This window comes from Rhinolophus sinicus, linkage group LG03, assembly GCF_036562045.2.
Source record: "Rhinolophus sinicus isolate RSC01 linkage group LG03, ASM3656204v1, whole genome shotgun sequence".
In the NCBI taxonomy this organism is placed as follows: domain Eukaryota; kingdom Metazoa; phylum Chordata; class Mammalia; order Chiroptera; family Rhinolophidae; genus Rhinolophus; species Rhinolophus sinicus.
In genome coordinates, this window is record NC_133753.1 from 195878220 (window position 1) to 195905897 (window position 27678).

The window sequence follows — 27678 nt, forward strand, 5'->3', positions numbered from 1 at the left end:
TGATTTAGAAAGCAACAGAAATTCTTGTAAACTCAGCATCTGGAGCAAGACTATTTTGCAATGCAAATGTTTGCACATTTTACATTTATGACTGTGAAGAGTGAAACACACAACTCCTCATGCTACTGGCACATGCAAAACAAAGGAAGGAGTGTTCCTGATCTTGTGTTTGGAGCCTTCAGTCTCATTGGGCATTGACTGTCTGTGAAGCAACCTGATTTGATTATGTGAGGTGAAAACTACCAGGTAAATCTAAGAACAAGGCTCCCTTTCTTATTCCTTCATCCTTCTCTCAGTACTTGCACTGGGTATGATCTACAGCTGATGTTCAACCAAAGAGTGTTATCTCATACACATTCAAGAGGCAAATTCTGAGAATTTATGACCATGTTATTGTATTTGTTGTTAGGGCTGCCATGACAAAGAAATACAAACTGAGTTGCCTAAGCAACAGAAACTTACTGTCTCAGGGTTCTGGCGGCTAGAAGGGGTCTGCAGGATTGGTGTCTTGCAAAGCTGTGAGGGAGCGAATCTGTTTCATGCCTCTTGCCTGACTCCTGGGTGTTTACTGACAATCTTTGGCTTTTCTTGGCGTATAGAAGCCTCATCCTGATGTCGCCTTCACTCCGTGTGTGTTCTCCCTGTGTACAGTTTCTCTGTATCCAACTTTCCCCTTAGTATCAGGACACCGGTTGTATTGCAGTGGTTGTATCCATCCTACACCAACACGACCTCATCTTAAGTAATTACATCTAAGAAGACTCTATTTCCAAACAAAGTCACATTCCAAAGCACTGGGGGTTTTCTACTTATGAATTTTCAGGGGGACACTTTCGACTCTGTAGGATGTGTCTGCCATCAAAAATAATCAAAGAGACCTCTGATCTCCCTGAAGCAGCTCTCCAAAAGCCTGAGCCCTCACCCAGATTCAAATCAAAGCTTATGTAGTGTACCATGCTTAACATGCAGCACGGACTGGTATCCTGATTCAGAGCAGACCAGATGCACTGACGCTGTGGAAATTGGAGGTCATTAGAGAGCATCATGGTGACAGGTAGGAAGTGATAACTGACAGCCTAACGTTCTCAGGAGAGGATGGTTTTCACTACCTGGAAGCCTCAGGGTCTGAGCTGCCAGGCACTCTTTGCCAAGTGAATTAAGTAAAAATGACCGTTTATGAGAGCCACATGCTTTTAGCTTTTGTAAATGTGGTAGAAAATAAAGTGTAAGACTTTTTAGTAACTAAGAATTCTGTGGTAAAGCAATTTTGTTAAGGAGTCTTGGAGGGAAGACTCAAAGACAGATATGCAGGAAATCCTGACACCACTACCCACTTTGATGGACCCCAGCTTACGTCCGGGAGGCACAACCGGTGATGCTAACACAGAGGCTGGTGGGAGGACAAAGGGGCGTGAGGTAGGGCTGGCGGGCGAGCCGGATCCGGCTGCCTCTCCATGTTCAGGCTACTGAGCACCGCACACGTACCAGTACCACCTCTCCGGGCGCCCATCAGCGGGAAAGGGGGACTCAGCTGCCCCTTTCACGTGGGTCTCTTGGGAATTTCAGGTTGCATTTGTCAGGGGCCTCAGTCTAAGGAAATCTTGAGTCAAGAAGTGGTCTTTGTGCATGAGGGGAATGGAGACAAGAGACTGAAGAAAGGGGCCCCCAGATTGCACTTGAGGGAGCCTGGGAGCCAGTGGCCAAGGCCATGAAGCAGGAGAGGCTGACGGGACCCGCAGCCATTTGCCCACCCAAATGGAAGCACAACTCATAGAGACAAGGAGCATCTGTTGAAGTGTCCTGTCATTTACGTCAGGGTCTATATGTGCACCCCACTGTCTGGGATGGCTCCTACACATGTGCTATGCTGACATCTAGGAAGCCTGATCTCTGCAGAGCCCACCACCTGAGGAGCAAACGAAATGGGGTTTCTGTGCCGTGGGTGGGGTGTTGGGAGCAGTGATCTTCAGCTGTGCCCAGTGGCCCAGGGCCTTTTCTTCTGTCTGCACTGGTGTCCTTCTAATTTGTCCCAATCCTGGTGCTGAGGAAGGGTGCCTGTAAGGCACATCTCGGCCAGAGCAACGTGGTTGGCCCCTCAGAGTGCAGGTGAGCTAAAACAGGCCCAGGGTGGGTCTCTGGAGCAGGGCTGCGGGGGCTTCGGGGGCAGGGCTGCGTTCTTGCTCCCCACCCCAAACAAAATAAAACAAAACAACAGGCACAGAGGAAGAGGGCCTGGAACCTCAAAGACCCATATTCCTGAAGCTACCCAAGTAGTCCCTTGGTTTGGCAATCAGAGAGAGACCACAAAGCCCCAGGCAAATCCTGTCTCCTATGGGAAATGAGGCTGGCAGTGGTTCCTGAGTATGGTTCATATACTTGCTGTTTAGCTTTCCCGATGTGCATCTTCTCAAGCATATGCACCAAACGTCTGCTGAGGAACCATGTTGACACCAGGGAGCCAAGGTGAATCTGACATACTGTCTGCTATGAGCAGCCCGTGTCACTACAGGGGTAAGGAGGTGGGGCACATAAAGAAGGGGAGGCCGAGCTTTCCAAATAGAGAACAACTACCTACGAATAATGGAGGCCCAGGAGCAGGACACTGAGCCAGAAACAGAGGAGGTGGCTGACACAGCATATCAAAGCTGCATCATAACTTTCGTTTTCACCTGGACTTTACCCTCAGAAAACGGGGGAGCAGGGAAGCTACTGGGGTTTAAAGTCAGGAAGTGGCATGGGCAGACGTTTGCATGCAGAACCTGACTCGGGGCGACGTGGAAGGTGGAGTGAGAGGACAGGAGGAGCATGGAGGGAAGGCAGTGAGGCTGCTGAGGGCTCAGCCCTGGGCACGGGCAGAAGTGTTGCCTTTGCTGGATGTCACTGAGATGGAACATACAGAACTCGGTGTTGAACAACAGAGGAAAAGAGGAGTGGAGGAAGACGATGGGACCCCGGGATGGTGACTGGGAGCAGAGCGGTGACACTAATTAGGACAGCTTATGTAAAGCTAGAAACAAGAGGTAAAGTTTTTGTTGTTTTCTGTCCCACGCAGGGTGGGGAGAGGGCCATGCTTTATTGGGCCTCATGTGGAACAAAGTGGTGGTCTCTTGCTTTCACCAGCCATCTAGAAGTGCATTTAGAATGATATCCCTTGAGAAATGGAAGCTACACTCTGGTGTGGTGGGAAATACACAGTGACTTCAGAGTAATCCAGATAAAAAGGGAAACTGTAGCAAGTGGACCAAAGCAGCAAAAATAGGGAAACAAAAAAAGAAGAAAACATATGTAAAGTTAATTAATTTAGGTAAGATGGAGATAATAAAATCAAATAAATTAATTAAAATATAAATGTATACAATTTCCTCTTTTTTGGTAAATTTTTTAATTGATAAAATTTCAGCTTTACAGAAAAGATGTAAGAATAATATAAATTACTGTCTGTATAACCTTCATCAGAATCATCAACAGTTATTATTTTGTCATATTTATTTTATTAATCTCTCTATACATACCTACAACTTTTGTTCAAACTATTTGAGGGTGAGTTATATACTTGGTGACTCTTTACATGTAAATATGTTCAGCGTGAAATTCCTAAGAAGAGGGATATTCTCTAACATAACGACAGTAAAATTATCAAAATTAGGACGTTCGTACCGTGTTACCTAATCTGTTCTCACATTTGCGTTTCACTAGTTGTCCTTACAATGTCACTTAGAGCAACTTTTTCCTGCTCAGGATCCAATTTGGGACTCCACATTTCACTTAGTTGTCACGTATACTTAATCTAATCTGGAAGAATTCCTTAATCTTCCTTTGTCTTTCAGAATGTTGATATTACTGAGGAATTCAGGCCAGTTATTGTAGCGTGACCCTCAGCTTGCGGTTGCTTCCCGTTATCTCATCATTATATTTAGCCTACTTTGTATCTGCCAGCAACATCACAGAAGTGATGCTTTGTCATTCTCTGTGCATCATATCGAGAGCAAAGGACGCCCCTCTGTCTCTTTGCTGATACAATTATCTTTGATGATTTCATGCAAGTGGTGTCCACCAGGTTTTTCCACCACGAAGCTATTAATTTTCCACTTGTAATGAAATCACTCGTGGAGAGGAGATGCTTTGGGACCATGAGCATATCTTTTTCTTTGTCAAACTCACTCACCGGTGTGAACAACGCATGACAAAGGGAGTGAGAAGAAGAAGCAAAAAGTTGTAAAAGTGATATTAATATAAGACAAGGTCGAATTTAATATTAAAAACTCTAAGCAATATAGAAGGATATCAAACCAATAGAAAAATGTCACAATTTATGAATAAAATGCACCAGTAATAAACCTTGACACACCAAACAGGTTAACATTCAGCACAGAGCAAAACACTGCAAGTACAAATGTAATAGTACGGTGAAAGACGTTTATAAACACCAGTTAATTAGATTCTTCCCCTAGAAAAAAACAAGAGCATGAATTAATTAGAAAAGGTAATTAAAAATTTATAAATACATAAATAAATAATAAGCAGAGGGGTTTTGTAGTTCTCAGTCTGTGATTATGAGCTAATACACGTTAGAAATGAGAAGAAAAGATAAAAAACAAATCTTGACTCTTCAGATATTGAGAACCACTCTCTCAGATAACTCATGGATTAAAGAGACAATTAAAACTGAAATTAAAATTATTATGAAGCAATTTAAAAAGCACTTTAATGGGGGAGGGGGTTGTCACTGTGTGAGGGATATAAATGATAAATGTCTAATTATTACATTGTTTTGTGCACCTGAAACTAATTTAAAAAAGGTTATAAATAAGAAAGATAAAAAAATAAAAAAGCACTTTATGTGAAAACCTATGGAGCAGAATAAGTACTATATATAAAGATTGCTACCATTATTCAGGAAAAGAAACTATATATAAAGAAAATGTTTCCTCATCTCAATAAACTAGGAAAAAAGCCAAAAGAATTAAGGAGAAATAAATACAAGGAAGTTAAAAGTAATGCAATAGGAAACAATGAAAACGATAACTGAAATAAAATAATAAATCTAAATCTGGTTTTAAAAAAATCAATAAGATAGATAAATTTTTCACAAGCTTCATTAAGCACATTACTGGAATCATAAGCATGAGCCCATCAGGGAAAAACATCCATCACACAAAATGCATGAGCAAGAAGCTTGGCAGCTAAGTACGTGGCATCTCACAGCATCTCTCTACTCTCAAAACGACCTAACAAAATTCCTGGGCACTTTTTGGATGACCTGACTGCAAATACAATGTCATCACACCACAGGTTAGATAGACCACTGTTTCAAAAGCAGTGTTGGAAAAGCTGTACATTGTGGAACAAATATGTTCCTTCTATCGGTTTATAGCTTTTTCTTCTTTTTTTAAGTTAAATTTATTGGGATAACACTGATTAATAAAATTATATAGGCTTCAAGTGTACAATTCTATAATACATCATCTGCATATTGCATTGTGTGCTTTAGCTTTTAAAAGATTCAGTCCCAATCTCTGTTCTCCCCATATCTCTCTGCACACCTCGTGTGTTCACACCCCCTCCCCTTCCTCTTCCTGGCCAACATTTCATAACCATGTCAGGTGGGATGAACCTCGATGGGACACATTTCTCTTTCAGTGAATCCACTCCAATGTTCTAAGCCTTGGTTTTAGGGCTGCTTGAAAGAACTCAGATGTGATATTTCCATGATGTTATCGTAAAAAGAAGTTCTTAGGGTGTTCCTCATGAATTGATCTCATGCTTTCACTTAACACAGACATTTATTTTTGTCACATTCTCAGAGTTGAAGTACAGTACACGCAAATTGTAAAAATGCACAGAACCACAACCTTCCCATTTGTGCATATAAAATAGAGGAATCTCACCAGGCTGGACCTTATAGACATTATGAGGGAGCAAGTCCCCACAAAGATGTACACTGGCAGTGGACAAGTGTGGGGCTAGCACCCTGGTACCCTGGGCAACTGGCATTGAATCTTCCTGAGTCATCGTTTCAAGAAATCCGGAAGCAGTGGTTTAAAGCATGGGTCTGAATCCTGGCTTCATTACTTACTAGTTATCTAACTTTAGTCAAATCAATTTCCATCTATGTGCCTCAGTTCCCCATCTGTAAAAAGATCATGATAATGTTTTTCTTATATGATTTCCTTATATGGGGATTAAACGAGTCATGATGTTAAGTACTTAGAATGTTAACTGACACACAAGAAGTACTATGTTTAGTGGTAATTATTTCGAGGTAGGAAATTCTTTGAAGGAGAATCGTTTCAATGAATTACACATTTGTTATTTTTGTGATGGGAAGATAGGATACAGAAAACACTGAGTCTCAGTAAGTCAGGATTTTTCTCATAAAATTTATTAGCAATGGGGGTTTTGGGAACGAAACTTCCAGTAATAATGGTTTGAAGAGGTTGGGCAATTCTCTCGACAGAAAAAAAAATAAATAAAGAAAGAAAAGAACAAAAATGGACAGACTATTAAAAAAATGAATGACCAACAGTAGGCTGTAATGCGAGGAACATTTTCTCATGAAAAAGTGCTACTGCGTGAGGTTCGAACGGTGATGTGCAGCCCTCGGGCCTGTGGACATCTCCATCCACATCTAGCAGCAAAAGTTGAAGCTACAAACTCCTCGGTCACTTAAATACACAAGATTCCTGGGCGGTGAAGCCGTCATCCTTACAGGACTGATGCTCTAATAGGCAGGCAGAGTTCATCTATCTGACAAACACACGCTAAAGTAAAAACGGCAGCAAACACTTCATTGTGTCATTTAGACCAAATATCCAAAGGATTAAGATGGACATCCAAAACGTCCGCTTTAACTTTCTATCTGTATAACCATTCATAAGCAGAAAGGAAATATTTGAATATACCTTCAATTTTAAGCAAAGAGTACTAAATCTTTCCTTAGTGCCACTTCTGGCACAGCAGAAAGCAGTGGGACCAGCTGCCTGTGCTGTGGTGCTGGTGGGGGACTCCGCTCAGGCCGCTCAGGGACCATGTGTCCCGGTGTCAGCGCTCTCCCATCTCAGGCAGCCCTGGCTTCCTCCTTTCTGAATTCCCATTTTATTTCTTTGCAACTTGAACCTCCTCCTTCAATTGATTTATAGCATTTCTTCAAGGGATTAAAAAAAAATCGATGAGGAATATTTTTTCAGGTTTCCCATATGTCTGAGAGGTGACATCCTCTTTTCAACAATTAATCCAGGTTTTATTCTTCCATGTCTGTCCTGGGAAAAGCTGAGGTCTGTTTGTCTTGCTTTTCTGGGACAGATGGACATCCAAGCCTGGGGCACACGTTAGGCTTGCATGCTGCTGGGGGCAGTGAATCTGTGGGGACCCAACTTTGTCATTTGTCATTTAAAACACTGTGTATACTTCTCCCAAGTCTAATAGAGACTAGTTTTGAGTCATGGGACTAGGAGGAGTGGTTTTTATTTTCTTCTTCTTCTTCCCTCAAAGTTTCTGTAATAAACATGATTATCTTCTATAAACAGAAGTAAAAAATACTTTCTTTTTTTAGTAGATAGCTGCTGTGAGTTCATGGAACTTGCTCACTGGTATGTAAGCTGAAGAATCATAATGTATTAAAATTGTGCTTTGACTCTAAGGCAGATCAATTAAAGGTACATTAGGGCTAATTTTTATTTCTAAGAACCTCAAAAATATAAGTAAAATACACAACACAGTTTTATGACATTTCAGAAAATGAGTAAACCCAGGGAAGGGGGTGGTGCATGGTCTTTTAAAAAATACATAGCGAAGCTTTAAGTTTATGCTGCTCTCATTTGCAGATCAATATGTTTTGATAAAATATGCAAATTGAAAATGCAGGTAGCCCAGAGAGATTATATCCTTCCATTTTTCTCACATACTAAATCACGTCTAATTCCTTCCTAATGAATGTGTGCCTTGTACTTGTCCTACATTTAAACATATTGGCATCCCAGTTCTCTTTGGGAATTTAGTTCATGTTGTGCAGTGGAGTAAGCTGGCTCCAATGGCCGTCTTCTCAGCTCATCTTTACACTTTTTCTTCTCAGCTTCAGGAAGTGCATGTTCCTTTCATCCCTAAGCCCAGATTTCAGCTGCTGTGATGGTGTGAGGCATAACAAGTAGAGTGTGAATAAAGAGGTGTGATTATGAGAGTGTGAGGCGCACATACGTGTCCTCTGATGGAAAGAAGAGCAATTGTCAAGCCTGGTTTGCATTTGCTGAGACACCAAGGACGGTTTCTGTTTATGACGCCATACGCGGCTGCTAGACAACTGCTGTCCGTCCCGTTGGAAGCCAACTCTGGGTGGGTGGAGCTGCAGTGATTCCTGCAAACCTCCAGCTCTGAGGTCCCGTCTCTGGGGAACAGAATCATTTAGGAGGATGGCAAGGGGAGGTGACAGAGTAGAGGGGTGACAGTTTTCATGCCCAATAAATTCTGTTTCCAGGGACTGGACCGCATGGGCTCCAGGTTTTCAGTATTAGTACTTATGGTTGTTTTCCATTTCCAAGAGTGTCTTTGGCTCCTTCAATAAGCTAGGTTAGTTTTTTGGGGTTTGTTTATTCATATGTTTCTTTTGAATGACTGTCTGGGAATTACTAGTTTCAGGTTTAATTTGTATAGGTAAAATTATAACGGGAGTGATTTGTCTGGTGTTTGGCATGGTCTCCAATGTAAGTGTTCTTTGCAGGGAAGCCATCTGTCCATCATTTCTAGCGAAGCCTTTCTAAGCACCTCCTTGAGGAAGGGCGCCCTGCAGGGCAGGTGGCAGGGCTTCCAGGGCTGCCCCTGTTGGTCTCTCTACAAGGGAGCCCTTGCTCCTTCTTCCCCCACACAGGACCTGGGGGAGGTTCTAGTCTGTGCAGGAGCCTGGGAGTAAAACGGAGGCGGAAGGCGCCGTCTCTCTATCTTGCCCACCACCTGGGACCTGGGGATTCTGGTGGGGAGAGGCGTGAGACCCAGGAGCTGAGCTTCTGCTCTGCACAGGAGTCCTGGGAGGTGTGAGGCACAAACAGCAGGACCTAGAAGAACAGGTGACAAGTGGTATAGAGCCTTAGGTCCTCTCTCCTCTTTCCCTTGAGGCTCAGTGACGCTGCTCCTGGGTGTGTCTGGAAATCCCTTACTCGGAAAACAGGACTGTGGACGTGCTTGGGGTTCTTAGAAATGAAAGCGCTGGGCAAACACTAGATGGAGATATAATTTTGTTTTGAAGAGCTGTGGCTTGTATTTGATAAAGGGAAATCCGAGGGCGGAGTGTCAGGCACAGCACATTCCTAAGAGGACACCGTGTCAGGTCAAGGAGCGGGGCTGAGCCGGAGCTCCTCAGAAGAAGTGAGGGCACCACAGGGCTCTGGCGTCACACCCCTGCTCACCCATGGCTGGTTTTCTCTAGAAGGACCTTATAAGGATGTGACACGTATTATCTTTTTATGTCCATGTTTTCTCTTTCTTCCTTCCAAAGTCCGTTCTGGGTACCGTGGCAGACTATCAGAACACTGGTACGTCAAAGCCATTATGCCTTTAGGATACAGAAGGATGCATAGATGTGATGTGTTTTCCAACCTTTGCAGGTCAGCTGCAATGCGCTGCTGTGTTACATTTTTAAGTAAAGGACAAAAAGATAGGTTACAGATTTGTACAAGGTCTAGTCAAATGGCTGCACCCTTTCCAAGCTTTGATTTCAAGGTGCTGGGGTGATGGGTGCAGGGCTACAAAGTGTCCAACTCCTCCTTCCGGGGTGAGTCCCGGGACCTCGGGTGGCTGGTGGGGCAGCCTTGGGTTACCACAGGCAGCTTATGTCACCTATGCTGAGCGCTGTAGATCAATCGGCATGGTGTTTGTTGCATATTTAAATTCTGCACTTCCGTTTGCAGCAACTGAAATTCACTTGATGTGAGGTGGCAGGGAAGCAGCAAGGAGCCAGCGTGGGAAAGAGGAGGCGAGCCTGGAAGTGTCAGAAGCCAGGACGGACCACCTGTGCTCCCTGCCTCCCACTCCCCACCCCCAGCAACCTGCTTGTGCTATGAAGCAGCAAAGTCTAGGGAGAAAATGAGGAGGAGCCCAATGTCCTCTTTGTATCTCCTCTATTTAACTGTCCTCCACCCCCATTCAGATCCTCATACACCAGCTTCTAGAATTTTCCACGAAGCAGTGTTGCTGTGGCAGAGCAAAGTGTTTCATGTCACTTTCCATGTGGTTCGTTCCGTCTCTGCTCAGGACAAAGACAGTGACAGACAGCTTCTCAGCGAGGACCACAGCTTGCAATAGAGCAGAGCACTGGAAACGAGATTAGAGCTTAATGCGTCTAGACAGCACATTTGAACAAGCAGAAAGGGAGCACAGATACCTCTGGCTCCTCAAATCAGGGCCACACGGTTGTGTGCACTCTGCTCCATTTTCTTTCTGGATTTTTCCTAAAGAGAACCACAGTGCCAGGCGTGCGGGTGTGAAGGCTCTTGTTTTTCCCTCCTTGTTGGCGCTGCCCCGCATCAGTTCACTGCCATGGACGAAATCAGCACTCCTGTGATTAATGGCTGTCTTCTTGTCAACCAGACTGCACCAACAAAACGCAAAAGCCTCTTCCTCGGCCCTCCCTTACCAATGGTGGCTTCTTTCACTTTCCTTGTGACGACCCAGCCCTAAAGTGGTACAACATGGAAGGGGAGCCACGACAGGGACGTAGACTAAAGAATGAGCATGCATTAGCAAGCACATGGTATAAGGGATGGAAAAACAACCATTTCATGAGAAGGAGAATGAGCTAGCATGATCCGTGCAGCAAGGATGCAGAGGTTTGAAGGGCCGGGAGCCTGGAGCCAGCTGGATCCGTGTCTCTGGAAGAGCACTGAGTGAGGGATATTGATGGGCCTACAACAGGTTAATCATGGTCTGTGAAGAGAGGGCCAGGTTGACCTCCTTCTTGAATGTTCCATTCATAAAGACGAGGTTTTCTCTAAGTTCAGTGCTGAGGACAAAACACAAAACTCACAAATAGATTCACCCGCACATGGTCTCCAGCCTCACGACTGTCGCCCAGCCCACCAGTGGCCACACGCTGCTTCCCATCTGTCCCTTTACTGGCCCCTTACTGTGCTGACAGAGGGACATCTTTACAAACCTCAGCACTCCACCGAAACCTGGATTCTTAGCTTTGGGAGGGAACCCATCCAATTTGGCTGAAGCTTTTCAGTACCTGAGGACAACAGCAGAAATACATAAGCCTAGCAAATTTGGGGGGGATGATAACAGGAGAAATTCATATGGCATGATAGTTTTCAATCCTGTGGTTAATTCTTAATGAACACTTACATTCCCACAAACAAACCTGCACCAAATCGTCTTCCTTCACAGAAGAGAATTCAAAGGCAAATATTTTTATTTTGCTCATAAAACAAAACAAAACAAAACAAAAAAAAAACCAGAACTAAACAAATGTTAATACAACCAGTTCTGTCAAACAGACTGAAAAGTTCATTTTGAGACATTTGTGAAGAATTTTGACCACCTTTTCAAAAAACAAAACAACTCTACACGTGGTAGCCGAGTGGGGTGAGATGACGCTCTGTACTTCGTTCTTCCAGAGCCTCCGAAACGCTGTGTGCTCCAGCCTAGGAATTCATTCTCCTTTTCTATCAGTGTTTCGTGGGGAAACCTGTAAGTTCCACTTCCAGTGGCTGTCAATTCTATTTAAATTCGGAACAAAAGCATCTCAGAGAGGTGCTGGGGATGAAATATCGTGCTACCGCCCCACATCTCACAGTCTTCTGTAAGGTGTTCGGAGTCAGAGTGTAGAGCCACGTGGGGGTAGATTGGGTTTTCCTGATGCCTATTGGAAATATGTCAGTTTTCCATTGAATTAAATGCTAAGGCGAGGACTGCCTGTAGGGCACAGTGTGGTAGTGGGCAGTGTGAGACAAGCCCCACTTCTGGTTGGAGTTCTGTCCCTGCCAACCACACCTGAAACCAGTGCCCATTTCAGCCTGCTGTGTGTGATGTTTTGCGTCCCGTTAGAAGCTTAGACTTGTCATTTCGGTACTATTATAACATAACTGCTTTCCCTCTTTTGTACACAGCTATTCAAGTACACTGAAAAGGGAGTGCTGGGGGAGGCATGTCTAGTGTCTTATGGTACGAAAACAATGAGGGTTTTGCAGGAACAGTCACTAAAGCTAGAGATAAGAACACGTGTTTTCAAAACAAATGCTAAAAGCAAAGCCCTGGGACTTGAGTTCTTGATCAGCACTGAGCTCAGAGTGAATTGCGTTTCCAGTTTCCTGATTTGCTAGATGGAGATATATTACCTAACTCAGAAATTGGACATTATAAGACAATTTATGTATACAAAGAACCGACGTAAAATGAAACTTTTTAAAAAAGTTGATTATTTAAAGCACACTTGAAAAAGTACTTATTGTACTAAAGTTATATAGAAGGGAATATGCATTTCTGGCAATCTGACCTTCTAAATAACATGAACATCCAATAGTTATAATGCCAGCTGTCTGGTTGCCTAAAAACAGCTCTAAATGACTTCCAGGTGTTAACTTATTTTTTGCACAACCTATGAGGAAGGCAAGGTTATTATCCCCAGTTTACAAATTATGTAACTAAAACACAGAGAAGCTATAAAACTTTCAAAACTGATACATCATGGTGAGAAGTTGTCAGAGTTCGTGCTTTTAGCTGCTATGCTACACTGTCCTGCTGATCAGTGAAGAAACAGAGAGAAATGCTGGGTGTATTATAGCAGATATGCTTTGAAATATATAGATATCAGGAAAGCCAGAAAATTCCAACAATGCCCAAATTTGCGAGGGTCTTATAAAGAAAGGTGCAAGGAGCAGCCACTGCTGTAGCTTTCTGGCAGGGGTAGGCGATGGGGACCTGGCTGCAGGAGGGAGAGGCCAATCTGTGTAATGAAAGCCTTGGCTCCACACTCGGTCTCTGGCATAACATTACGACCCTCACAGAACCATGCGCTCAGTGATGAGGTGAGGGAGGAGGGTCTGCTCATCAGGTCAGAAAGCAAACAAGCAAGCTTGCTGGCCGTGACCTAGGTCCTGAGAGGAATCAGAGGGCTTCCAAAGAACATGGAATGTGGGCCTGCCTACTGGTTAACATTTATATTACCCAATCGGAAAGGAGATGAATTGGCATAAAAGTAGTACACAACCAGAATACCAGTGTGGCAACCAAACAGGGAACACAAAAACCACGTTTCAAGGAGTCACCTCCAGCCCAGTTGGCCAAGGATTACCAGATATAACACCCACTCTAGATGAAGCCACGCTCCTACACACCAAGAAGAAAACCCACTAGGACAAGAGTCAGAAGACAGGACCAAGTCAGGTAAGATGTCCAAGAACTTCAGGGGCTAGAGCTGCCGGGGAGATAAAAACATTCACCACAATCACAGACACTACGAGAAGGACTTTACATGCAAGGAGGTCCCATGACACAGCCACATACCCAGCATGGTGACAATTACCAAATAACTGAAATGGAAATGGAGTGAATGAGGGAATGGGGAGGCTATACAAAGCAGAACAGAGAGGTAATGAACTGTAGGCTGCCTAGGGATTTATGCAATATTACCTCAGACACTACATCCTGCTCCACTAACATTCAAGTATAAGAGTTAAATACTCTTGAGTGTCAGGCAAACCTACAGAAGCTTTCCAAACCACACCCTCTCTGGGAGCATTACTCAAAGTTTACTGTAGCAAGATGCAAAATGAGCACAATAAAAGAGATGATGTGGGGCCCCAGGAAGCGAGATGCAAAGCAATTCCACCCAGTAAAATTGGTGGCTGAGTCTAAATAATGTCTGGGTATAAATTCACACAAGATTACAGTGGGAGAGACGATGGGAAGCAGAGAGGAAATCTGAATACAGGAAGGGCCCTGCTTTGTCAGAGGGAAAGGGGAGGTGAAATCTAGACAGTGATCAAATGCTTTTATAGAATCCACATTAAGGGTAATCTGGAAAAGTGTAAATAGGATTTACACGTTAAAAACTACTTGAATAGGAGTGACGTCATAGCAATGGCGGCAGCGGGGCGCACTTTTTGAGTTCTCCGTCGGATCTTATCAGAAACGGGAAGCTTATAACCCATCAAAGGACTCTCTGCTCATCACGCAGAACAGCGAAGAGACTCGCGCAGGGATTTCTTGCAGGTGGGGAAAAATTGGGCGAGCAGGGGAAGAAGGAAGGGAGCGGAGGCGGCAGATTACAGAGGCGCCTTGGAGCCCCGGTTCCGGGAAGACAGGCGGGCCCAGGGAGGAGGCTAGGAGCTGGGAATCTTCCGCCCCCAGCCACCACCTTTTCTGGCCTGCGGGAAGAGTGTTAAGACAGCGGGGCTGGGAAATCCTTCCATCCCCAGCCCCCACCCTTTCTAGCCAGCCTAGAGCGGGGTAAACACATCCCCAGCTGCAGAGACGCAGGGGTTCCCAGGACAAAAGAGAGAACACAAAAGCCAAGTGCCGGACTCTACTTTGCGTCCCAGAGCAGACCTCTCCCTCCCTCCGCAGAGGGAGGATATCTAGCATTTGAGACTATTAAACTCCATACCTGGGCCCCTCCCCCCGCTCCTCCAATCCTACCCCCACCCTTCCAGAGACTTAAACTGGCTCCTGATCTGAAGAGCAGTGTCAGATTACAGAGGAGCCTTGGGGTTTGGGCTAAGGGAAGACTGGCCGCTGGCTTTGGTCCAGGGAAGAGGCTGAGAAGAGTGTGGTTTGCCCTGGACTAGGAGACAGAAGACTCATCCACCTCCAGATACCACCGTTTCTGGCCTGTGGGTGGGGTGTGACACAGCTGGGCTGGGAAAGAGAAGACCCCTCTTTCCATCCCCAGCCCCCACCCTTTCTGGCCTGCCTAGGGCGTGGCAATTACATCGGCGGAGGCACTCCCAGGGATCAGCAGTAAGTGGTATATACAGCACTCAGCTTTCAGCAGCTGAGGAATTCCCTGCCGGCCACACACACACACAGGGAAGAGGTGCCCTAAGACTCAGGAGAGCTGGACACAGGGCTGGTGGTGCTATTCTCGGTGTGCATATGTGCCGGCAAGGGCAGAAACTGCACTGACTTTGTAAAACCTACTGTCCAGACCCCTCAGCCCCACGCATCTAAAGCTGCAGCCTCAGAGTCACTCTGGGCATCAGGTGACCGGCTCTACCTGCACAATACGCAGGGGATTACTTGGTGGGCTTAAGCCACAACTGGCGCTGTCTTTTTTTTTTTTTTTTTTTCTTTTCTTTCTGTTTTGATTTGTCTTTATATTTTTGACATCTTTGCCTGTGTCGAGTGGGGATTCTGTGCTACAGCAGAGAACAACTTGGAGATTACTTGGTGGGCTTAAGCCACAGCTGGCGCTGTGTTTTTTGTTTGTTTGTTTGTTTGTTTTTTGTTTGTTTGTTTTTTGTTTGTTTGTTTGTTTTTGTTCGGTGTTGATTTGTCTTTATATTTTTGACATCTTTGCCTGTGTCGAGTGGGGATTCTGTGCTACAGCAGAGAACAACTTGGAGATCACTTGGTGGGCTTAAGCCACAACTGGCGCTGTGTTTTTTGTTTGTTTGTTTGTTTTTTGTTTGTTTGTTTTTTGTTTGTTTGTTTGTTTTTGTTCTGTGTTGATTTGTCTTTATATTTTTGACGATTGTTTTTTTACATGTGAATGTATTTGACTTTTTCCTTGTTGTTATTGTTGTGCTTGGTGATTTGCTTTGTTCTGTAATTGCCCTACCAGTGCCCAGCTTAAGAGGCACAAGATTCAACATACCCAGCGGCCAACTCCAGACCAAGCCAGACCTACAAGTGACACACTCAGAGGGGATTCTTTACAGGCACATAGAGGCCAAAGGGCAAACCACATCTAAGCGGTCAATCCTCACGCAGCAGAATACCCTGCGTGGGCAAAGCCAAGTCTCACAACTAGTCAGCCTAGGAGTTAACTCCACCTACTCACAAGCGAAAAGCAATTAAGGATCTTCTTTAACAGGACAATAAACACAACAGAAGAGACACTTATAGGCAAACACAGAGAGTCAGCCAGAATGAGGAAACAAAGAAACATATCCCAAATAAAAGAACAGAAGAAACCTTCAGAAATGGAACTAAATGAAGCAGAGGTAACCAAACTGTCAGAGACAGAGTTCAGAATACTGATGATAAGAATGTTTAAGGAACTTAGAGAGGACATCAAGAAGGATGTAGAAATCATAACGAACAACCAGTTAGAACTAAAGAACACAGTTACCGAAATAAAGAACTCACTTGAAGGAATTAACAGCAGGTTAGATGAAGCAGAGGATCGAATCAGCGACTTAGAAGACAAGTTAGCAGAGATCACCCAAACAGAACAACAGAAAGGAAGAAACAAGCGATTGAGAACATATTTGAAGTAATAATGTCTGAAAATTTCCCTAACCTGATGAAGGAAACCAACATACAAGTCCAGGAAGTGCAGAGAGTTCCAACCAGGATAAACCCAAACAGGTCCACTCCAAGACACATTATAGCTAAAATGGCAAAGATTAAAGACAAAGAGAGAATCCTAAAAGCAGCAAGAGAAAGACAGAGGGTTACATACAAAACTCCCATAAGACTATCAAATGACTTTTCTGCAGAAACATTGAAGGCCAGGAGGGAGTGGCAGGAGATACTCAAAGTGATGGAAAACAAAGGCCTACAACCTAGGTTGCTTTATCCAGCAAGGCTATCACTTAAAATTGATGGGGAGATAAAGAGCTTCCCAGAAAAGAATAAGCTAAAGGAATTCATTACCACCAAGCCAGCATTGCAAGAAATACTAAAAGGACTTCTGTAAATAGAAGAAAGACGAAAACAATTTATCCACAAATTTAAAAATGGCAATAACTATGTACTTATCAATAATCACTTTAAATGTAAATGGTTTAAATGCTCCAATCAAGAGACATAGGGTGGCTGAATGGATAAGAAAGCAAGACCCTTGTATATGCTGTATACAAGAGACTCACCTCAGATCAAAAGACACACACAGGCTAAAAGTGAAGGGTTGGAGTAAGATATTCCATGCAAATGGAAATGAGGTAAACATCTATGCACCCAACATAGGAGCACCTAAATATATAAAACAGATATTGACTGACATAAAGATGGAGATCAACAGTAACACTATCATAGTAGGGGACTTCAACACACCTCTGACAACAAGGGACAGGTCTTCCAGACAGAAAATCAATACGGAAACAACAGCCTTAAATGACACATTGGACCACTTGGATTTAACCGATATTTTCAGAGCATTCCACCCCAATGCTGCAGAATACACGTTCTTCTCAAGCAAGTCTGGATAAATTTAAGAAAATTGAAATCATACCAATTGTCTTCTCTGACCACAGTGCTATGAAATTAGAAATGAACTACAGGAAAAAGACTGGAAGACACACAAATTCATGGAGGCTGAATAATATGTTACTAAACAATGAATGGGTCAAACAGGAGATCAAGGAAGAAATCAAAAGATATCTCGAGACAAACGAAAATGAAAATACAACGACCCAAAATCTCCTACCTAAAGAAACAAGAAACATCACTAATCAACAGTTTATCTTCACACTTAAGGGATCTGGAAAAAGAACAACAAAATAAGCCCAAAGGGAGTACAAGAAAGGAGATAATAAAGATCAGAGCGGAAATAAATGAAATAGAAACCAGAAAAACAATACAAAAGATCAATGAATCCAAGAGTTGGTTCTTAGAGAAGATAAACAAAATTGACAAACCTTTAGCCAGACTCATTAAAAAAAGAGAGAGAGGACCCAAATTAATAAAATCAGTAATGAAAGAGGAGAAGTGACAACAGACACCGCAGAGATACAAGAAATCCTAAGAAATTTCTATGAGCAACTGTATGCCAACAAATTTGACAACCTGGAAGAAATGGACAATTTCCTAGATGCATACAACCTCCCAAGGCTAACTCAAGAGGAGACAGAAAACCTGAATAGACTGATTACCACCAAGGAAATTGAATCAGTAATCAACAATCTCCCAACAAACAAAAGCCCTGGACCAGATGGCTTTACAGGTGAATTTTACAGAGCGTTCCAAAAAGAATTGTCACCTATTCTCCTCAAACTCTTCCAAAAAATCCAGAGGGAAGGAAGACTCCCAAACACTTTTTACGAAGCCACTATCACCCTGATCCCAAAATCAGAGAAAACTACAGGCCGATATCGCTAATGAACATAGATGCAAAAATCCTCAACAAAATACTAGCAAACAGAATTCAGCAATATATTAAAAAGATTATACACCATGATCAAGTGGGATTCATCCCTGGTATGCAAGGGTGGTTCGCATTTGATAAAATTCAGCAGCCATTCATGATAAAAACCCTTAAGAAAGTGGGAATAGAGGGATCATATCTCAACATAATAAAGGCCATATATGATAGACTCACAGCTAACATCATACTCAATGGGGAAAAACTAAAACCATTTTAAAATCAGGAACAAGGCAAGGCTGCCCACTTTCTCCACTTCTATTCAACATAGTGCTGGAAGTTCTAGCCACAGCAATCAGACAAGAAAAAGAAATAAAAGGCATCCAAATCGGTAAGGAGGAAGTAAAACTGTCATTATATGCAGATGATATGATACTATATTTAGAGAACCCTAAAGACTCCACCAAGAAACTATTAGAGCTGATAGATGAATTTAGTAAAGTAGCAGGATACAAAATTAATATTCAGAAATCAGTTGCATTTGTATATACCAATAATAAAACATCAGAAGGAGAAATTCCATTTACAATTGCTCCAAAGACTATAAAATACCTGGGAATAAATTTAACCAAAGAAGTAAAAGATCTGTACTCAGAAAATTATAAGACACTGAAGAAAGAAATGAAAGAAGATACAAATAGATGGAAACACATACCATGTTCATGGATAGGAAGAATTAATATAGTTAAAATGTCCATACTGCCTAAGGCAATATATATATTCAACGCAATTCCTATCAAACTACCAACGACATTTTTCACAGAAATAGAACATATAATCCTAAAATTTATATGGGATAACAAAAGACCCCGGATATCTTCAACAATCTTGAGAAATAAGAACAAAGTGGGAGGTATAACAATACCTGACTTCAAATTATACTACAAGGCTACAGTAATCAAAACAGCATGGTACTGGCATAAAAACAGACCCATAGATCAATGGAACAGAATAGAGAGTCCAGAAATAAATCCATGCCTATATGGCCACTTAATCTATGACAATGGAAGCAAGAATGTACGGTGGGGTAAAGACAGTCTATTCAATAAATGGTGCTGGGAAACTTGGACAGACACATGCAAAAAGATGAAGCTGGATCACCTCCTTACACCACATACAAAAATAAATTCAAAATGGCTTAAAGATTTAAATGTAAGATCTGAAACCATAAAATTCCTAGAAGAAAATATAGGAAGAAACTTCACAGACATTACCCGGAGTAAGATTTTTACTGATATACAAACAACCCAATTAAAAAATGGGCAGAGGACATGAAGAGACATTTTTCTAAAAAGGACACACAGATGGCAAACAGACATATGAAGAAATGTTCAACCTCACTAACCATTAGAGAAATGCAAATAAAAACCACAATGAGATACCACCTCACCCCAGTCAGGATGGCTATCATCAATAAATCAACAAACAACAAGTGCTGGCGTGGATGCGGAGAAAAGGGAACGCTGGTGCACTGTTGGTGGGAATGCAGATTGGTGCAGCCACTATGGAAAACAGTTTGGAGATATCTCAAAAATCTGAAAATGGAACTACCTTATGATCCAGCAATCCCACTCCTAGGTATCTATCCGGAGAAATCCAAAACTCCAATTCAAAAATCTTTATGCACTCCTATGTTTATTGCAGCACTATATACAATAGCCAAGACCTGGAAACAACCGAAATGCCCATCAGTAGATGACTGGATTAAGAAACTGTGGTACATTTATACAATGGAGTATTACGCAGCCATAAAGAAGAAAGAAATCTTACCATTTGCAACAACATGGATGGACCTAGAGAACATTATGTTAAGTGAAATAAGTCAGAAAGAGAAAGACAAATACCATATGATCTCACTTATATGCGGAATCTAAAGAAAAGAATAAGTGAATGAACTAATCAGAAACAGTTTTGGAAACATGGAGGAAAAACAGAGGGTTGCTAGAGGGGCGGGGGGGTGGGGATAAGGGGAAGGTGAGAGGTTTTGGGAACGTACAGAGGGATAGTGGATGGGGGGAGGGGGGTTCACACAGTGTGAGGGATATAAATGATAAATGCCTAAGTTTTGCTTTGTCTTGTGCACCTGAAACTAATTAAAAAAAAAAAAAAAAAAAAAAAAAACTACTTGAATAAAAATTGGAAGAAAATCTGAACTAAAATTGAACTCACAAAGAAAATAATAGAAAATACACATGGAATCAATTCTCCATGAGACAGAACAGGCAGATAAAATGCAGAACCCCCAAGAACATTATACTCAGAAAGAGATTATAAAATATAAATAAGTGACAATTATTGATGAGATTTTTAGAAAGTAGAGAGTTCATGACATAAAGGCAGGCCACTAGGAGAAAAAAAGAGGATTTGAAAAGAATTAAAGAACACTTCTAGAAATAAAAAGTATGATCATCAAAAAAAGCAAAGAACATATACGCAGCGTGTTTGATACATTTGACGAGACAGGAATTAACTGGAAGGTGGATATATGGAAATCACCCGGAATTAGGCACAGAAAGAGGGAGAAATGGATATTTATGAAAAGAATGCAAATTATCTTAATGGGGTAAAGATGAAGGTTTAACACACGGCTAGTAGAATTTTGGGTCAGAGTCTTTTTTCCACAAAGTCGTGGCTAAGAATTTTTCAGACCTGAAGATAAATTAGGTTAGGGAACCAAACCAAATCCCAAGCAGAATAAATGCATTAAACACAAACAGACATATCACTTTGCAATTTCTTAACCTCAGTACCAGAAGAAAAACCTTCCAGACAAACAGAGAGAAAAAGAGAGATTGCTCCTAAAGAAATCACGCATTAACTGACATCAGGGTCTTCAGCAGCAACCACACAGCACTATGCTTCCAAGTGCCAAAGGCAAAGAGCTAACAGAGTCAGAACCAGAAAAGTCGCGACACAGAGACGTGCTCATTAATAGACTCTCACTGAGTGGCTTTGGTAATTGAAGGAAACCAGTGTTGAGGAAATTGAATTCAGAATGAGGGAACTGCTTGCTAGGAACGACTCTGAGCAAGGATACTGGGTAAAGATGTTGGTTAATCTAAGCAAGTATTGACTGAATAAAATACCAACACAATTCAATGCAGTTATGTTTTTAACGGTGAAAATAATCACAGAATAAAATCCAGATTCCTGCACCGCCCACAATGCCCTGCAGGGGGGTCCATGGCCACCTGTCTGACGTCATCTCCCACCTGCTCCTCTCACTTTGCTCCAGCCACACAGGTGTGTTCCACCAATTAGCTGTGGCACTTTACGCAGATTGCTTAGACTTTGAGAATTGAATTTTTGTCAGCTATAAAATGGGTATAGTAACAATTGCTCACAGATTCTCAAAGGGTTTAAACAAAGCTTTGGGAGCCCTTTAACTCATGATATACACCCAAGTAAATGGTAATCTGTAGCTGACAATTTTATTTCCTCAAGACCACAAATATTGGGTCCGCAGGGGATGTGACAGCCACACAACGCTCCCGCCACGGATGCCTGGTAGAAACCAGGTGTGGTGCCCCCTGTCAGGTACCCACGTCTTGTGCAAGCAAGGAGGACTCTATAGATGACCCAATGAAGAATAAAGCATCACAGACTTGCTTGAAGAAAACCCATTGTCTGAAAAATCTAAACTTTAAACACATTAATATGCTTGGATTACTCTCAGTATTAAATAATTACCTGCAAAGTTGCTTTTAAACGAAGACCTCCTCATACATTGCACCAAATTCACACATCCAGATGGTTTATACAAAGTTTTTTGGGGGTATCTATTCAGTAAAATGAAAAACCTCCAAGCTCAAGTTTCTGGATGCTGCTATCCAGTGTTACACCCTGCCCCTCCTACAGAGAGGAGTAGCCTGAGTGAAGTGGAGAAAGACTCAGGAAGCAAAACCAGGACCCGTCTGCTTTCTCACCCGTTCTCATCCTCCACAGCTCCTCTGAAGACCCATGGAACGGAGGTGCTCATTTCTAGCACACAAGCTATCCCCTGACCCTGACGCTAACCTGAGCTCCTTACACCACGTGTTGTTCCCTTAGCAATTCCTGTCACGACGTGGAACTTACTGTTTCTGAAGCACAAATACCTTCATGAAACAATTATAGGTCATACTAACCTTGCTTTTTGAGGCTTGGATGAAAAAAATGTATTCAGCACCCAGTTTCAAAAGATTACTAAACACTTCTGTTTCTATAAAGAATAATTGTAGATGCTGATTAGCGTTTACTAAAAAGGAACATTTTGACATGAACTAGAAAGTTAGAAAATTATATACCCATATTCAAATTACCCAACTGCTTGTCAACAATAGATATATGCTACTTAAAAGAACAAAGCAAAGTTCTTTGTTCAAGTACCAACCGATGTAATTTACATTTCTTTAAAAACATCCAATTGTTCAAACTCTCCATTAATTTCCCTAATGAGATCCCACCGACTACAGTTGACTATGCATGTGGTAAGTGCACACACTCACGGCTGCACACAGGTGTGTACTCTACCTGAGGGATCATTTCTCAAATGTGTAACTTGCGGTACTTACTGGTCTCAACCTGAGCCATCTGTTTGTCATGATCATATATTTTTTCACTGTTATTCTGAAATTCCTCTGCTTTCTTGCTTTAGGCAGAATATCTTGTTCCAATTGGTTGGTTACAGGATACAAGTGCTCTCTAATTAAAAAAAAAAAAAATTGTTTTTTTTACATAATCTAGAGGCAAATGCCTGCTTTACTCTGTACCTCAATGTATTTGGAGATTTAGACTTGACATAGTGCTGGAATTCAGGAATACCATTTGAAAAAACGCTAATAGAGGATAGATAGAATCAGAGAAGCAGGAAAGCCATGTGTGATTTCCAACTGATGTAGGTAAGCTCGCCTCTGACAAGTGTGGCACTTAAGACTTAATCAGAAGGCAAGCACACAGCTCCACAAGCAAGTTTCCCTCCGCGGTACTTAATCCTGATTTCAGTTTCATAGGAAAAGTTTCTTGACATTCACGTGGATTCCTGAGGAATCTTCCTACAGCTTGAAAGCATCATCTTGCTTTTTCCCATTTTCCGTTTTTAGATACATGATTTGGAGGGCTTTTGAAGGTGAAGACAGCTCACCGAGTCATGACTTTCACAGAAAGGAACGAGCCAGCAGCGTCTCATGAGGTAAAAGAGAACTGAGTGTCAGGAGACACTGACTAGTGTTTGAAGACTAACTAGCTGTGACTCAGATGCTCAAGGTGAAGACCCAAGAAAAGTGTAAAAGCTAAGGGTGCGTGCAAGAGACATAAAAAGCAGAAGACAGCTGTCAATGGGACCACGGAGAAGCTAATGCTATAAAAAAGGAGAAATTCTCCACAACTAAATGGGCTTCAGGGGAGAACAGCTGGTGCTTTCCTTGGCTGCTTAGAAAGAAAGGGAAGGAGCACTGAGCACCCAAACAGCAGAAATCAGAAGAAAGTATCTGGGATTTGAGGCAACGTGTGAGCTCAGTGAGCTTTGCTCTTTGCTAGTGTTTCTCACTGGTATGCCATGGAATGTCAGGGAGGTTTTCTGCAAGAACACATCACGTTTTAGTTTGTGAAGCATTACCCATCCTCATTTCTCTGCCCCTGGAGGTCAACAGCATGACTGAGATGGGCTTCCAGGGCTATTTTGAAGTCACAGGAAGAATCAAGGCAGGAGTGAAGGGAGGATTGTAATGTGGTGGGTTGGACAGGCCTCAAGTTGGAGCCAGATGGTCAAGTTTTACCCTCCTCTTTTGCCTTTGCTGGCTGATTGGCTCAATGACTAACTCAGTAGTTTTACAGCTATTTACTGAGCATACCAAGTGTCAGTCACCATTTTGAAATGCTCAGGAGGGTTACAATTTAGCTGGGAGCTTGGGAAAATCACATAAACTCTCAGAACCTGAAAATCACATAGAATCTTTTCATCTGAAAAATGGAAATTAAGTGACTGAATCCTCTGGGTAGCCAGTATGGGATAAACACTGTAGATGTGCTAAAATAATAATTATGGTAAATAATGAGAAATAATTCTACGTCAGGCACTGTGCTAAATGCCCTATTAATCCCTCCTTACTTCTAGAACCACCATATGGAAACAAGAATGACCTGGGAAGATTTTCTGAACGTTCCCTCCTTCCCCCAGCACAAGGTGCTGTGTGCACACTCAGTTTCCTGTAGGACTGGCCCTGTGGCCCCGTATGACAGAGAGCAAGTGCACAGTGACCCCAGCAGGGGCAGAATGCCCTGGTACCTCCAGGTGTCCTTCGGCCCCAGAATATCTCTGCGAGAGGCAGAGAGAATGGAGGGGCCAGGGCCCAAAGCCCTGCTGCAGAGGTGACTGCCAAGTCAGGTTGTAGATTCGCTCTAAGCTCCCTTCCAACTTGAAGATTCTGGAATTTTCCATATATAAAGCACACTTATAGCACACTGTGGGGGCAGAGCCCCAGAAAGAAGTTTCCAGGCTCTCGGCCTCACATAGACAGGTGCCTGGCTCAGGTAGTAAATGGCCATCAACTGTGATTGCATGGCCATCAGCTGTGGCTAGTTGGCCATCAGCTGTAACCAGTGAGCCATTGGCCACTAATATAACTGCTGTGGCTACGCTAGCAGAGAGAGAATGGGGCTAGCAAGAAGATGGCGGCTGGGCTGGCAAGCGTGGATTGCAGTTAGGATGGCTGGTTTGCGGACAGTGTGGATCCAGCCTCCAGTGAGAGTATAGTGCCACCAGAGAGAATATAGTGGTATGACTCCCCTACCTATGGCTCCATGGGTGTTCCTTTTTGGCCTCACCATATCCTGCGTTATGTGGGGAGCGGGAGAAGAGACCCCGCAGGCCTTGACTGTTGGACACCTGTTAGGTGCCACACTAGACCATCTGGGAATCTGTTCAGGGGCCTCTGACCAACTGCTCCAGCCCCAGCCGTCACCCCCACGCTGCTCTGTCTGTGTGGTCTCCAGCCAGCTTCTATGGACACAAGCTAACAGCCCCATGCTTCGTGGGAGGGCCCCATATCTTGTTGGCCTCCTGCCTCAGCGGTTCCCCTGACACACTGATTGGAGGAGAACATTTTCACCAATGAGGGAGGGAGCTGAAGGCTGATTGTTCCTCTTTCCTTCCACAGAAAGTCTTCCGAGAAGTAGTCGTTGATTCAGCCTCTGGGAAGATGGACCCACACATTCCAGTCAATGGCTGTACTAAATAAAAATAGGGGTTTGTTTGAAATCACATCTTCATGTTGCCTCACTCCTGCTCCCTAGATTGCATTTTTTATTAAGTACTAACACCGTGTCTTAGGCTCTGCTCTCTGAGGCCAAAACTCTGTGCATCCTCTTGAAAAGATGTTAGGTGGAGATGGAAAAGCACAACTGAAGGACGCTGGGGACATGCAGGAGAAGGTGATTAATTCTTGCTGGGACATTAGAAAGACGTCGCAGGAAGGATCGGAAGCTGAGTCAGAATTGCAGCTGGACATCAGCATCCAAGAAGAGGAAGACCACGATTCGGGGTCCTGTATGTCACAGCTGGGACCATGTGAAGCAGGAGATGGTGCCTGTACTCTCTTTATGTGCCCCAAAACGTAACCGGTGAAGGTTAGCTGCTAAGAAGTAGAGCTGACTTTACAGCTCCCAGGAGACTGGGGTGTTTCCTGGTACCCACACGATGTGTGGCCTTGTCCCCAGAAGCAGCCTGTGGAGGTTTGCAGGGGCAGCTACAGATCTATGGGGCGTTAGGGTCCTCACGATGGTTAGAAAGTTCCAGGTCGGTGTTAGCACTTTTTAATACCTTTACATTCTTGAGTCTGCATCTGGCCGATGGCTTGTGAGTCCCCAGGGAGGACGATGAACATGGAAGCATGACACACGTGTGTGTCTGTTCTCACACATTGCCTCCTTAGAGGGAGGTGGGCTAGACGTGATGTCTCAGCGATGGGCCGTCTTGTCCTAAAGCCCAGCTAAACTCTCCTAAACTTTAAGACTTTGCAGGGAGAGGGAAGGCTGCCGAGAACCTTTTGAGTGATGAAGACATTCTGCCTGGCATTGTGCCCCAGAGGCAGGCCGTCCTCCTCACAACAGGGATCAGAATGGTGAGCTTCTGACCAGGGTAACAGAGGCGGGTTGGTAGCTGTGGACGGTGGTCACCACGGTGACTTCCTACCACTGGGAGCCAGGTTAGAACTGTTCCTACATAAAAGAGACCCCAGGAGGTTCTTAACACTGCTGCTCAGTGCTTTCATTTGCTGAGACTGGCTGTGGATGGGGATGTTATAGCTACGGGCCAGGTGGAAACATAACTGAAATCAAAGACCAGGCCATTGGCCTTGGGGAGTTTCCAGGTGAATGCGGCAGCCATTCTTTTTGTTTCAAGGATGAAGGTCGCTTTCCGCTCCAGTCTCTGCTACTGAATTATAAATAATAGGCTCTGCTGGTGCACACTGAATCTCAGAGCTGGAGTGAGGATTTCTTCCTGAGGGGCCATATGTCTCTGCAAATTGTATGAAAATATTTTATGTTCCCCATGCTATCCCCATCCCTGGGAGACTTTCCATACATTTACAGATTCTCAAAGGGTTTAAACAAAGCTTTGGGAGCCCTTTAACTCATGATATACACCCAAGTAAATGGTAATCTGTAGCTGACAATTTTATTCCCTCAAGACCACAAATATTGGGTCCGCAGGGGATGTGACAGCCACACAACGCTCCCGCCATGGATGCCTGGTAGAAACCAGGTGTGGTGCCCCCTGCCAGGTACCCACGTCTTGTGCAAGCATGGAGGACTCTATAGAGGACCCAATGAAGAACAAAGCATCACAGACTTGCTTGAAGAAAACCCATTGTCTGAAAGTCTAAACTTTAAACACATTAATATGCTTTGATTACTCTCAGTATTAAAAAATTACCTGCAAAGTTGCTTTTAAACGAAGACCTCCTCATACATTGCACCAAATTCACACATCCAGATGGTTTATACAAAGTTTTTTGGGGGTATCTATTCAGTAAAATGAAAAACCTCCAAACTCAAGTTTCTGGATGCTGCTATCCAGTGTTACACCCTGCCCCTCCTACAGAGAGGAGTAGCCTGAGTGAAGTGGAGAAGGACTCAGGGAGCAAAACCAGGACCCGTCTGCTTTCTCACCCGTTCTCATCCTCCACAGCTCCTCTGAAGACCCATGGAACGGAGGTGCTCATTTCTAGCACACAAGCTATCCCCTGACCCTGACGCTAACCTGAGCTCCTTACACCACACGTTGTTCCCTTAGCAACTCCTGTCACGACGTGGAACTTACTGTTTCTGAAGCACAAATACCTTCATGAAACAATTATAGGTCATACTAACCTTGCTTTTTGAGGCTTCGATGAAAAAAATGTATT